Source organism: Euphorbia lathyris, chromosome 9 (assembly GCF_963576675.1).
Source record: "Euphorbia lathyris chromosome 9, ddEupLath1.1, whole genome shotgun sequence".
Classification (NCBI taxonomy): Eukaryota; Viridiplantae; Streptophyta; class Magnoliopsida; order Malpighiales; family Euphorbiaceae; genus Euphorbia; species Euphorbia lathyris.
Genome location: NC_088918.1, coordinates 55,436,012 through 55,448,056, shown reverse-complemented (window position 1 = coordinate 55,448,056; position 12,045 = coordinate 55,436,012). Strand labels below are relative to the sequence as shown.

At 40.3% G+C, this 12,045-nt stretch overlaps 1 non-coding gene across 1 annotated transcript; it reads right to left on the bottom strand.

Annotated features, from left to right (window-relative positions):
- Positions 1-10,401: 10,401 nt before the first annotated feature.
- Positions 10,402-10,508, bottom strand: LOC136207597 (small nucleolar RNA R71). The gene has a single exon (XR_010676730.1). It is a non-coding gene; the product is annotated as a small nucleolar RNA R71 (small nucleolar RNA).
- Positions 10,509-12,045: the final 1,537 nt, after the last annotated feature.

Below are 12,045 nucleotides of genomic sequence, written 5' to 3'. Positions count from 1 at the left end.
GATTTACGTAGGAAGGGTTCGATGATTCATACCGAGCCCAGCCTACAAGCTCGTCATAATCCTTCAAGAACACCCTGCTCAACCTCTTTGCCACAAGCGGGATAGCACCCTTTCGAATGCACATAAGTTGCTCTTGATCGCTCAGAGTGACCTGACATGAAGCATACTTGATCCTCCACCTTCTTGCGTAATCCACGAATGCTTCCTCGGGAAACTGCTTGATCCTTTCTAAATCTTCCAACGACCCCATCCACGGAATGTATGTCTCATATTTTCGCACAAAGGCTTCCATAAGGGATCCCCAATCCCCTTTTGTCTTCCCCGAGAGCATTCGATGCCGCATCAAAGCTTCCCCGTGAGTGTCTTTGGGAAATGCTGAATCAACTTACTTCGATAGAGTCCTGCATCATACATATGAGCACGGAAACAGTTTATGTGATTAATGGGGTTCTTATTTCCCTTGTACTTAGCCATAGTTAATACCGCCTCAGGTGTCTCCTCCTCGGGTGACTCAGGCACTTCCTCTGGATGTCCCCATGCGGTGTATTTCTTGATGAACCTCTTAGTCATTTCAGCCCAATTCACCTTAACATTCATCGGAAGAGACATATACCACACCAGTGACCCTCCTGCCAACGAGTTGCAAAACAAACTCGTAATTTCTTCCTCTTTGAAGCCGAGGGGACCCATAGCGGACAGATAAAAAAGTAGGTGCTCCATTGGGTCCTTATCTTCACTATACTTGCTGACAGTTGGAAACAGGCATTTGATAGGCCCAATTTGCATCGCGTTATGTTTCACCACCTGTGCTTTGGTCTTTCTATACTTCATCAAAAACAAGCTTGCCATCAGCAACCAATCATGCTTAGTCGATTCAGGTAGCAACTGAAACCACCTCAAAGGTTCACCCACTAGCGATAGATAAAACCACGGAGCGACATCTTCCACCTCATATGGCTCTCTAAACATAGCACACACATACCCGAACAAATGGGCTTCGGGATCTTCTACCCCACTGAACAAACTCAACACGGGCCTGGCCCTCTGAGATTACACCTCTTCGGATTTTCCTTCGTCATTTATCACTTCCTCTGTTATTCCCTCTCCTAAGACGGATACATGCAATCCATTTCCCACATTTAACTTGTCTTCGGAACTCAAAAGCTCTTCCTTAAATTCACAGAATGATTCCACCACAAAGCTCTCCTCCATCCCAGATCCGATTGCGCTCACCCCATGACTAGGCGATGGATTGCGCTTAGGGGGAGGGCTTGCTAACGATGGGTCGACTATTTTCTTTTTATCAATCAGATCCTGGATCTCATGCTTTAGCCTCTCACAATTTTCAATGGTGTGCCCGTAGTTACTATGGAACTTGCAATACCCCCTGGTTATCATCCGTGGTGTGGGTCCTGTCTTGTTCTTGGGAGTAAGGGCTTTTAGTAACTCCTTTTTCTGCAATCGTTCAAAAACTTTTGCATAGGTCAGATCAAATTGGGCGAACTGCCTTTTCCCGATAGCGTTAAGTTCAAGCACTTTCACTGCGGTAGGTTCTATATTAGTACTTGGCCCTCCGGCACTATACCCTGACTTCGTCCATTTAGTATAAGCTCTTTTCGGCTCTCCATCCCCCTCAACTGTCAAAGCGTAGCCATACACCTGATTAAAATCGGTGAAAGGTATACACCGCAGCTCATTCCTAACATACGACAAAGTATTACCGATTACCACCCGGATCTGATCCTGCTCCTACGGCTTCTGTTTCATAATTGTCGCCTTAGCTCTCCACCTACTCACAAAGTCGGACAAAGACTCCCCAGCCTACTGCTTGGTGCTCTCTAGCTCCCTCAAAGTAACCTCAAACATAGTGTTGAAGCTATATTGGGCGATGAATGACTTCGCTAACTCCTTCCAATCCCTCTTTGTCACCAGCGGCAACGCATGAAACCACACGAGGGTACCCCCCTCCAGATAAGCACTGAACAGCCCTAAGATCTGTTCCTCAGTCAGAATTGTGTGCTTCATTGCTGCCACATATTGGTTCACATGGGCGGTAGGATCCCCAGTTCCATCAAACTTCTTCATGTCAGGAAGCCGGAACTTCAAAGGCAAAGCAGTTGCCGACGAATAGTTCTTCAGATTATAAAAGTCTTGACCTCCAGAGCTTACCCCACGTAGATCATGCACTTCCTGAGTGATGTGCTGCTTCCATTCCTCTTCCCTTTGCTTTCTCTTCCCCAAACTGCTTGTTACGCAATCCTGATAGTTATCTCCAAAACGGGGACTCGTGCTCACAATGTTCTCAGCTGGTTTACTGCTACTCTTGTCACTCTTAATTGCAAGCCCATCCAGCTAGACTAAAATTGCGGTTAACTGATCGTTGATGTTGTTTACCACTCTTTCTAACCCTGATATTCTCTCATCTGGCGTAGACATACTGACCGAAGACTGAGCTGATTTGGACAATGATGGTTCGGATGCCACAACTGCTGATTCAGAACTGACGATCTGTAACCGATCAAACTGCCTGACTAGCCGGCTACTCTTGTGGTACCAAGATTTCTTAATGATGACGTCTGCGTAAGCAACACTCGTTTCAGTATGTATGCATGATTTATATGCATGAGTCATGGTGTGTGCGTTTATTATTTTCGGATATATAAGATAAGACGAGCAAACGTTAGTCTAAATACACGTATCACAGCATCTCTCTTCCACCCTTATTCCTCCACACACTCGATGGTCCAAGCCTCTTTCTTAGGATTTTGGTTTGGGGGCTCATATTGCGGTCCAGGGGACGCATGACGCCGTCGATTATTGCGGAAAAGTAAATCATCCATCAGACAATACAGTTCGTTTTGACATATCAACGTTCAGTGACTAAGATATCGACCAAATGGATTGTTCTTTCGAATAACTCGTCTTTCGTTATTTCGCGAGACGCATTAGTTCGGGTTTTGACACCCTTTGAGCGCATCTCGGATTTTAGACGTGGTACGAGTTATCTTTCAGTTCAATCGTTCGTTATTGACAATGACTCGTTCCCTTTTATTCACGTGGGTTCATGTCTCGATTTTCGGATTATGACGGGATCTTTTGGATCTATCGAGAGACGTAACCATGTGTTTATTTAGTGATGAAATCACTTTTGGATTTTGTTTTAGGGAACGGACTCATCGCGTAACGTGTTTGTTTTTAGCGTTAAGAATCCGTTTGCTCGTTTTGGCTACGTGAGAAGACGGCGAGTCTTATTTGAGCGCACGGTAATCTTTCGGCTAGCAACAACTCTTTATTTCTTCCAATTCACGGGATACACCATCCTAGCGTGGTTATAGAAAATCAACGCTTCGTTGAATCGCATGCTTATTTGAGGCAGGGATATTACCGTTCTTTTTCATTTAGGCACGAGTTAAGCAAACACGCATGTCGGGCCATATTTCTTGTAGTTTTGGTAACGGTCGAAATGATCGAGCCATTAGTCAAACCCACATTCTCGTCCATATGGTGCGATAATGCGGTTTTTTAGCTTAAGTAGGCTTCGTGATTTTAAACGGTGTATATACCAGTTCGGGGCACGTATTTAACGTCATTGGTTCATTTTCTTTAACTACTCTCGGGATTGACATATATCGTAGATACAGAATGATTTTGGTCATTTGTTTATTTTTTGTTTTTCTTAGTCACTTTTGCGGACACGTCCATTTCTCTTAAGAACAACACAAGGCGTAACGTAAGAGCTCATCTTTTATTCAGAAGGGACGGGCCACGTTTGCAAAACTCTTTATGTTACAACAGGGTCATTCAAAACAGAAATGTTCTTCGTTTTCGTTTCGTCATAATCTCGCTTTATCCCAACGTATTTAAAGAATGTGAATAACGGCTATCGTTAATATAATCTTTTGAATCGAGATATAACTATCCTTAATACCAAACTGATTTACACTAATACGTGCTTATGTCATAACGCATTTCCTGAACATGTGCCTTCTTCGGGACATGGAAAGGGACCAGGCGGGTCGCACAAGTTCATTCATACGAGATGACTAAGTCGTCTTTAGTTCGAATCGTTTCGATGTTTTGGGGTAGTTTATATATCGGTTCAAGAGTATATATTAACGCATCGTTTCATTTTCTTTACATAGTTTAGGATTAGACACGTATCATGGCAATTTGAAAACACAAACTGATTCATTTATCACATCAAAAATAGTAACGGGTAATCCTATGGCAACTTCTAAGGCTACTATATGCTGACACGGCTGATCGCGGGACCTCACAAGACCGCACAAATTCTCCCCTAACAAATGGATGGGGACCCTTTGGTGCCTTACTGTAAGGGGGAACTCACACTAGCCTCTTTCGAGCGACGAATGGACTCTTGCTAGAGGTTTCGCGGAAATTACCCAAAAGGTTTGCAATAATGCGTATGAATGCATACGAAAAGAAATAATACGATCCGTCCCCGTTAAGGGCTTAATACACGCCTTCCGGAATCAAATTTCTCGCTTCCCCAGCGGAGTCGCCACTTGTTAGACAAGGTGCCGAACGGCCTCGCCCGGGGGGTGGACACCTCATGGTGACGTAAGTGGTGATTGGCGCCGAAAGCAACCAATCGTGGAATCAAGCTGCTCGGCAGGACCGGAGCTCGGAGTATGGAAGAGTCGCCACCCACGAATGGGAAAATGAACACCGATCCCTTGCGGGAGACCGGTGAGGGTTCGGGAAACTTAGGTACGAGCCGAGAAGGCTAGCTCCTTTCCGGAAAAAGGCTACTAGGCACCCCGACATCGCCCGGTTATGAACCACCGGCCGCCTACTCAGCGTGTTAGGCGATAACAGACTAATCGCATATTTCTTTAAGTTTAAAATTCATTTGAAACCTTTTCTTTCTTGCTTTGAAAACCATTTTGAGCATGTCATTAAAAGCCATTTCATTAAAGAATCACCCATTTTGCATAAATTTAAAATACATAGGAGAGAGAGGGGGAGAAGAAAGAATTGATTTATTCACGGTGTGATTTTATGCTTTAGACTATACACTAATTCTGAGCTAATCTCATTCCCAAAAAAACGAGTTTATTTACATGATTCGTACCTTAATCGCCGTTGGAACGATTTTGGTACGTTTCAAAACCCCGTTAATTTACATGATATCGACTCGAATCGCCGTTGGAACGACTTGAGCGTTTGAAAACGTGAGATAAGAAGTTTTAACAAAAACAAAAAAAAAACATGGTTAAGCATACAAGTCCATTTATTTTTGTACAAAATCACTTAGACAAGAAAACGATTTCAAAACTCTATTATTTACAAATAGAAAACGATTTTAATTACAAGGTTCGCTCAATCCGTCGTTGGAACGGATTAAGGTTTCAACACGTGATATTTTGGAAACGGTTTTAAAATGACAAAAAACGTAATTTACACTTTGGGTATATTTAGAAAAGCTTTTAATTTAAACAAACAACTTGAAATCTCTTTTTGTCTTTTATTTTCCCTTTTTCACTCAATTAGCCCTTACTTGAACATCATTACAATAATTAACAAATCAAAGCCAAATTTACCCAATCAAATACATTTTAAAATATATACATATATACAAAAATAGAATAAAAATACATATATATACATAGTTTTATCTAAAAATAAGGATATATCTATAGATAAAAACAAGTACGAAATACTATATGATATAATAAAGAAAATGAAAAGAATACTAAATATAATGCCTTTTTATTCTAATTCAAAACATGTGAAAACAATGAAGAAAGTTCATAAATGTAAAGAATGACATTTAGTTCTAAATAGTTTTAAGTATTAAATATATAGAACATAACTTTCACCCTAAATAAGAGCTAATATGACTTAAATATGCCAAAACTATATATATATATATATATACAAATATAATACTTTACAAAACTAAGTCAAAACGAATTAAATCCCAAATATGAAATAAATAGCTATATAATACATAATTAATAGTTATAGGGCCCAAAAATAATTTTTATAAATATATTACATAGTTATATACATATATATACAAGTAGAAATATCAAAAAGTTGAGAAAAGAGGGTTAAAAGAGGGATTTTCGGATTCCAGCAGATTACCGACAGAAAATCCGTCGCTAACCTGCTGTTAGTGACAGAAAAGGCAGAATATCAACAGCAGTCCCTATACTTTCCAGATTTGTTCAAACACTTTAGATTAGATCTATTCCATCGTTTTGGACCTCCGAACTACCCAAATTGGATCATAGTCTATAACGGAGACTCCTAAAACGATGTTTTCTTTTAAAACGTTCTTTAGAAATATTTTCCAAAACTTATAATTACAACGTTTCTTGATCCCGAACTACCTTTGAATCGGATCACGGTTCATATTGGGATGTTAAAACGAGGTTTTTTATTTCAAAACAAAACCAAACGTTTATTTAATACGAGACAAAAATTAAATAAATACGGAAGATTAAATAAAACGTGATAAATAAATAATTGACTAAGTAAATAAAATTATAACATAAAAATAAATAAATAAAGAAAATAAAACGAGTCTAGTCCTCGGATAATACCTCAAGATCGATATTGACAGTTGAAGTCGGTTGATTCCACGAACCGTGATTTTCCGATGTTTTTTTGTGTTTTTGGTAAAATTTTAACTTTTAGGAAATTCGGATTTTTTAGGAAAAAAAAATGTTTTTTCCCAAAAAATAACTTTCTCTCTCTAAAAAAATGTTTTAGAGTGAGAAGCTCTCAAAAATCCTCCCCCAAATGCATGGGGATCCGTGCCTTTTATAGGCACGGATCCCAAAAAAATTTGGGCGTAGCCCGAAGGGCGTCGGGCTACGCCCAAAATGGTTGGGCGGACGCCCAACTAGTGTTGGGCGAACGCCCAACCAGCGTTGGGCGAACGCCCAACCAATGTTGGGCGTGCGCCCAACAGACGTTGGGCGTTCGCCCAACATTGGTTAGGCGTTCGCCCAACATCGTCGGGCGTTCACCCGATGGATGTTGGGCGCACGCCCAACGTAGGTTGGGCGCGCGCGCCCCGCTGCCGCTGGGCATGCGTCCAACTGCCGTCGGGCGCATGCCGGCTGCCGCTAGGCGCTCGCCCAGCGCCGCTGAGCACCCACGAGCCGTCCACTCGACGACCGCAACCCCTACAGACCCTCTCGTGATTCTTATTATTATTTTTACTTTAAATTATCGGAACCGACCGCTTCAACCGTCTTGTTATGGGTTTTCGTCACAGGTCCTCCGACTCGGTGTCTACAATGGATTTTTTTTTGTTAAGATATATGTGCAGTTTCGAGCATATTGGGTCGGAGTGCTGAAAGTTGGAGGATAGCTAGAACATAAAATTACACATGGAAAAAAACTCATATTTATTAATAAGACTTGAAATTGCATTGTTTTGTATATGGGGTGATAAGTGGTCACCTGAAATTGCTTATGTGTCAAAGTTGCTATGATGATCTGATGTCGATGTGAACCTACAAAACAATACGTAGGTGTAGACACCGAGTCGGAGGAGCTGTGACGAAAACCCATGATAAACGGCCAAGTCAGTTGATTCCATTAATTAGAAAATTTAAAAATAAACAGAAAAGCCCGGAGAGCCGGCACTTGAAAGCTCGTTAACAAATTCGGCATCTCCTGAGTGAGGTCGGGCACGTTCACTGTTACACAGTGAGCGATAAGGCCCCGGAGGCCGAGCGTCGGCCGGTGAGTGACGAATGATGCTCCCAGCAGCGATCGTCGCTCCGTGAACCGTGGTGCGCGGCACGTCGAGCGCCCGTCCGGCGTGCCGAGCATCGGACGTCGCCCGTTGGAGAGGGGGCGTCACCCGTCGAGTGTCGGGCGCGGTCCGACGCACGGTCAGCATCGCTCGACGGCCGTTCGGCGACCGTCCGGCCGTATCGGGCATCGCCTGGCAGTCGTCGACTGATGCCTGACGACGTCGGGCGGACGCCCAACGGTCGTTGGGCGAACGCCCAACGTGAGTTGGGCATTGCCCAACTTAAGTTGGGCGTTCGCCCAACATGAGTTGGGCGTTCATCCAACTGATGTTGGGCGCCCGCCTAACTAAGGTTGGGCGTTCGCCCAACCTACTTTGGGCGTCGCCCAACTCCCGTCGGGCGACTGTTAAGCCCAAAATATACCTAAAATATCATTAATATTTATATCATTTTTATTACAAATTCGTGTTGTTTATATCTGTTTAGATTACTTTTACTTTCGAATATCTTTCTTTCTTGCAAGGTACTTGAATGTTCGGTAAAATCCAAATAGGAACGAAAAAGGATCTAAAACAGAAGAAAAACCCTACAAAAGGAGTCAAAGACGACGTAAATCGAAAGCGCCAAGTCGAGGACACGAACGAAAGCAAGAAGTAAGAAAACCTGCCGGGCCGCGATAGTGGATCCTCAATCCGCGGCCGCGACACGCGTGGTATAACCTTTTCTCCCCTTCGTCCGTCGCTCAGCTCAATGCTACGTCATTCACGGCCGCGGATTACTATCCTCGGTAAGTGCAGAAAATTCACCAAGAGCATTTAACACATGCTGAAAATCCAAGAAACGCGTTCGTTCAAGTGGATAAAGACGTCCTTTCACAACGGACACGACTCTTAACCAACGGATACATCACTTCAAACACAACCCTTCAACATCTATAAATAAAAAGTTGATGTTGAGAAAAAGTGTAATGAAATGCTATAATATAGATATAGAAATCAGAGCATAGAACTTATGTTGAAGTTCTAAGTAAAAACATTTCGAGAGTTAGAAATTAGATTCTGTACAAAACAAGATGAGGTACACATATTGTTTATAGTTTAATTACAACTCAGTAGCGTTTAGACATTGTTCCAGTTTTAGTTTGCATCATGGTAGTGGCCGACCGAATCCCTATTACGAAGTTACAGCGAGAAGATTGAGTAAAGTGTTCGCCCCCGAGCCTGACAACCTCCTAGGAAACCCAAGGAAGCGGAACCGATCAAGCCCTTCACTTGCACGCCCTCGAAGAACTCGATGCTCCTTATTCTCTGTAAACTTGTATCAATTTATATTTCATCTAATAAAGTCCGTTCTATTCGACAAATCGTTATGCAGCACTTATGGTAACCAATCCAATATAAGTGAGGCTGGTGTTTTCATTAATATGCACTTGAATTCAAAATCATTACAAGGAAACTTTGTTGAACACTTAGGCAAATTATCATCTCGAAAGAGTTTTAATTTGAGTAAGGGCAACTATCCCGAAAGGGTTTTGTCGCGTTCAAAGCCAATTAATTAGAGGTTCCGTCATTTATTTCATCATCATAATCGATACAAAGTTTAAGTTGTTTTCTTTGCTTAATGCAAATGAATAAATTCATTCGTTTTTCTAATAAGTTCTAAATGTTCCTGTTTTGTAAAATTCATCCATAAATCAGATGACCTTTCTAACAATCGATTTATTCTAAATATAAAATCTTATTCCAACATTTTCAAATACTCAAAGTTCACAAATTCAATTAAACAAATTTCCTAAATTCAATTAATCCAATTTTCACTTTTCATTTACATTTAATAATAAATCCAACAAGTTCGAAATTAATAATTCAAAAATAAGTTTTTCGTTAAAAAACGTATCTTTGTGGGATCGATATTTTTATTACTACAAGTGAAACCGTGCACTTGCGGAAATCGCTCAACAGGTTTTTGGCGCCGTTGCCGGGGATACGCCAAAATTTTTGACAAATTTTTATTTTTTGTATTTTATTTTCGAATATAGGTTTATACATTATTTTTATACAATTTTTATATTTTATTTATTTTTCAGTTTATATAACACATTTTGTTTTCAATTTTGTTTTGAAGGTAGTTTGGCTCGTGTAACAATTTCAAGTTCATGCGCAGTTCGCGAAATTCGGGCACGCCACCAGATCCTTTTGATCCAGAAATTGAAAGAACACTTAAGAAAAACAAGAAAAACAAAGACAAAACACCCTTAAAAACTAAAGTAGACCAGCCAGAAATCATGGCCGATCCACCGACACTTATGGATTATGCTAGGCCAGGAATGGCCGGTGTAACTAATAGTGTAGTTAGACCCCGTATAAACGCAAATCAATTTGAAATTAAGCCTGCTTTGCTTAATATGTTGCAAAACAACGTAACGTTTTACGGATTGCCTAACGAAAACCCTAATGCACATTTGACAAATTTCTTAGAAATTTGCGACACTTTTAAAATTACTGATGTAACAGCCGAAGCAATCAAACTTCGCCTCTTTCCTTTCACTTTGAAGGATAAGGCAAAAATTTGGTTAACTTCTATGCCTGCTGCAACATTTGAAACTTGGGACCAATTAGCCCAAGCATTTTTACAAAAATATTTTCCCTTAGCAAAAACCGCAAGAGTCATCAAAGAGTTGACATCTTTTACACAAAATGATAATGAAACTCTTTATGAAGCTTGGGAACGTTTTAAAGAACTTCAACGTTTATGCCCACACCACCAATTGTCAGATGCACTTTTAATGCAGACATTCTATAATGGATTAAATCCTACGACTAGTGGTTCATTAGATGCTATGTCTGGAGGGTTATTTATGAAGAAGACGTCCGCCCAAGCAAGAGAACTTTTGGAGGAAATGGCAATCAACAGTAGTATGTGGCCCGTAGAGCGTGGACATATACCAACGGCGAAACCATCATCCTCATGTACATCATCGGTTAAAGGTATAATGAATCTTGATCCTGTAGCAATGTTACAAGCCCAATTTTCTGCCTTATCGCACAAAATTGATAAATTTATGGCACCATGCGATCCTAATGATCCGATCCAGAGAGACATTGACTACGAAGGTATGAATGAGATAGAACAGGTAAATTTTGTCCAAGGACAAAACCAAACTACTAATCCTTATTCTAATACTTATAATCCTGGATGGAGAAATCATCCTAACTTTAACTGGAAAGATGGTAATAATAATAATAATGCAAATGCTAATCAATATCGTATAAATAATTATCAAAATCAAACAAGAGATACGATTAGCACTTTATCTTCAAAAATCGACAAATTTATAGATGCTATGAATGGAAAGGTAAGTAATCAAGACGATGGTTTTAAACGGATCGAAAATAAATTCGATCAGCTTATCAAAAACCAATCATCTAGCATCCATAATTTGGAGGTTCAAATTGGACAACTTGCTAAATCAATTCCATCCCGCAAAGAGGGAAGTCTTCCCATCCAAACGGAAGAAAATCCGAAAGAGCATGTTAAGGCTATCACTCTTCGTTCGGGGAAAAACTACTTAGATCCGGAAATGCCCGGAAATTCAACTTTACCTGGAAATGATTTACCAAAATCCAAAGAAGATACGTTAAAACAAAAAGATACACCAATTGACTCTAATCCAAAACCTTTTGTACCAAAGCCACCTTTTCCACACAGGGTCCGAAATAAGGACCATGATAAACAACTTTTATCATTTTTAGACAAACTTAAAAATTTGCATATAAATTTAACATTCATGGATGCAATTACGCAAATTCCTAATTATGGAAAATTCTTGAAAGATTTAATTTCAAAAAAGATTAGTTGGGAAGGAATTTCATCCATTTCACTTTCTGAAGAATGTAGTTCGATAGTATCAAGCAAATTACCTACTAAACTCAAAGATCCCGGATGCTTTACCATTCTGTGTACTTTGGGAAATATGGAATTCCCAAGTTGTCTTTGCGATTTAGGAGCTAGTATAAACTTGATGCCATTGTCTATTTTTGAGAAATTAGGATTAGAAGAAGACATCAAGCGTACCAATATGGTTTTGCAATTAGCGGATCAATCCACTAAAAGACCATATGGTATAATTGAAGACGTTTTGGTAAAAGTTGACAAATTTATTTTTCCTACTGATTTTGTTATCTTAGATTTTGCTTATGATGCTAATTGTCCGCTAATCTTTGGTAGACCATTCATAAACACGGGACGTGCTCTAGTTGATGTGTCGGAAGGAAAAGTAGTTTTACGAATAGGTGACGATAAGATC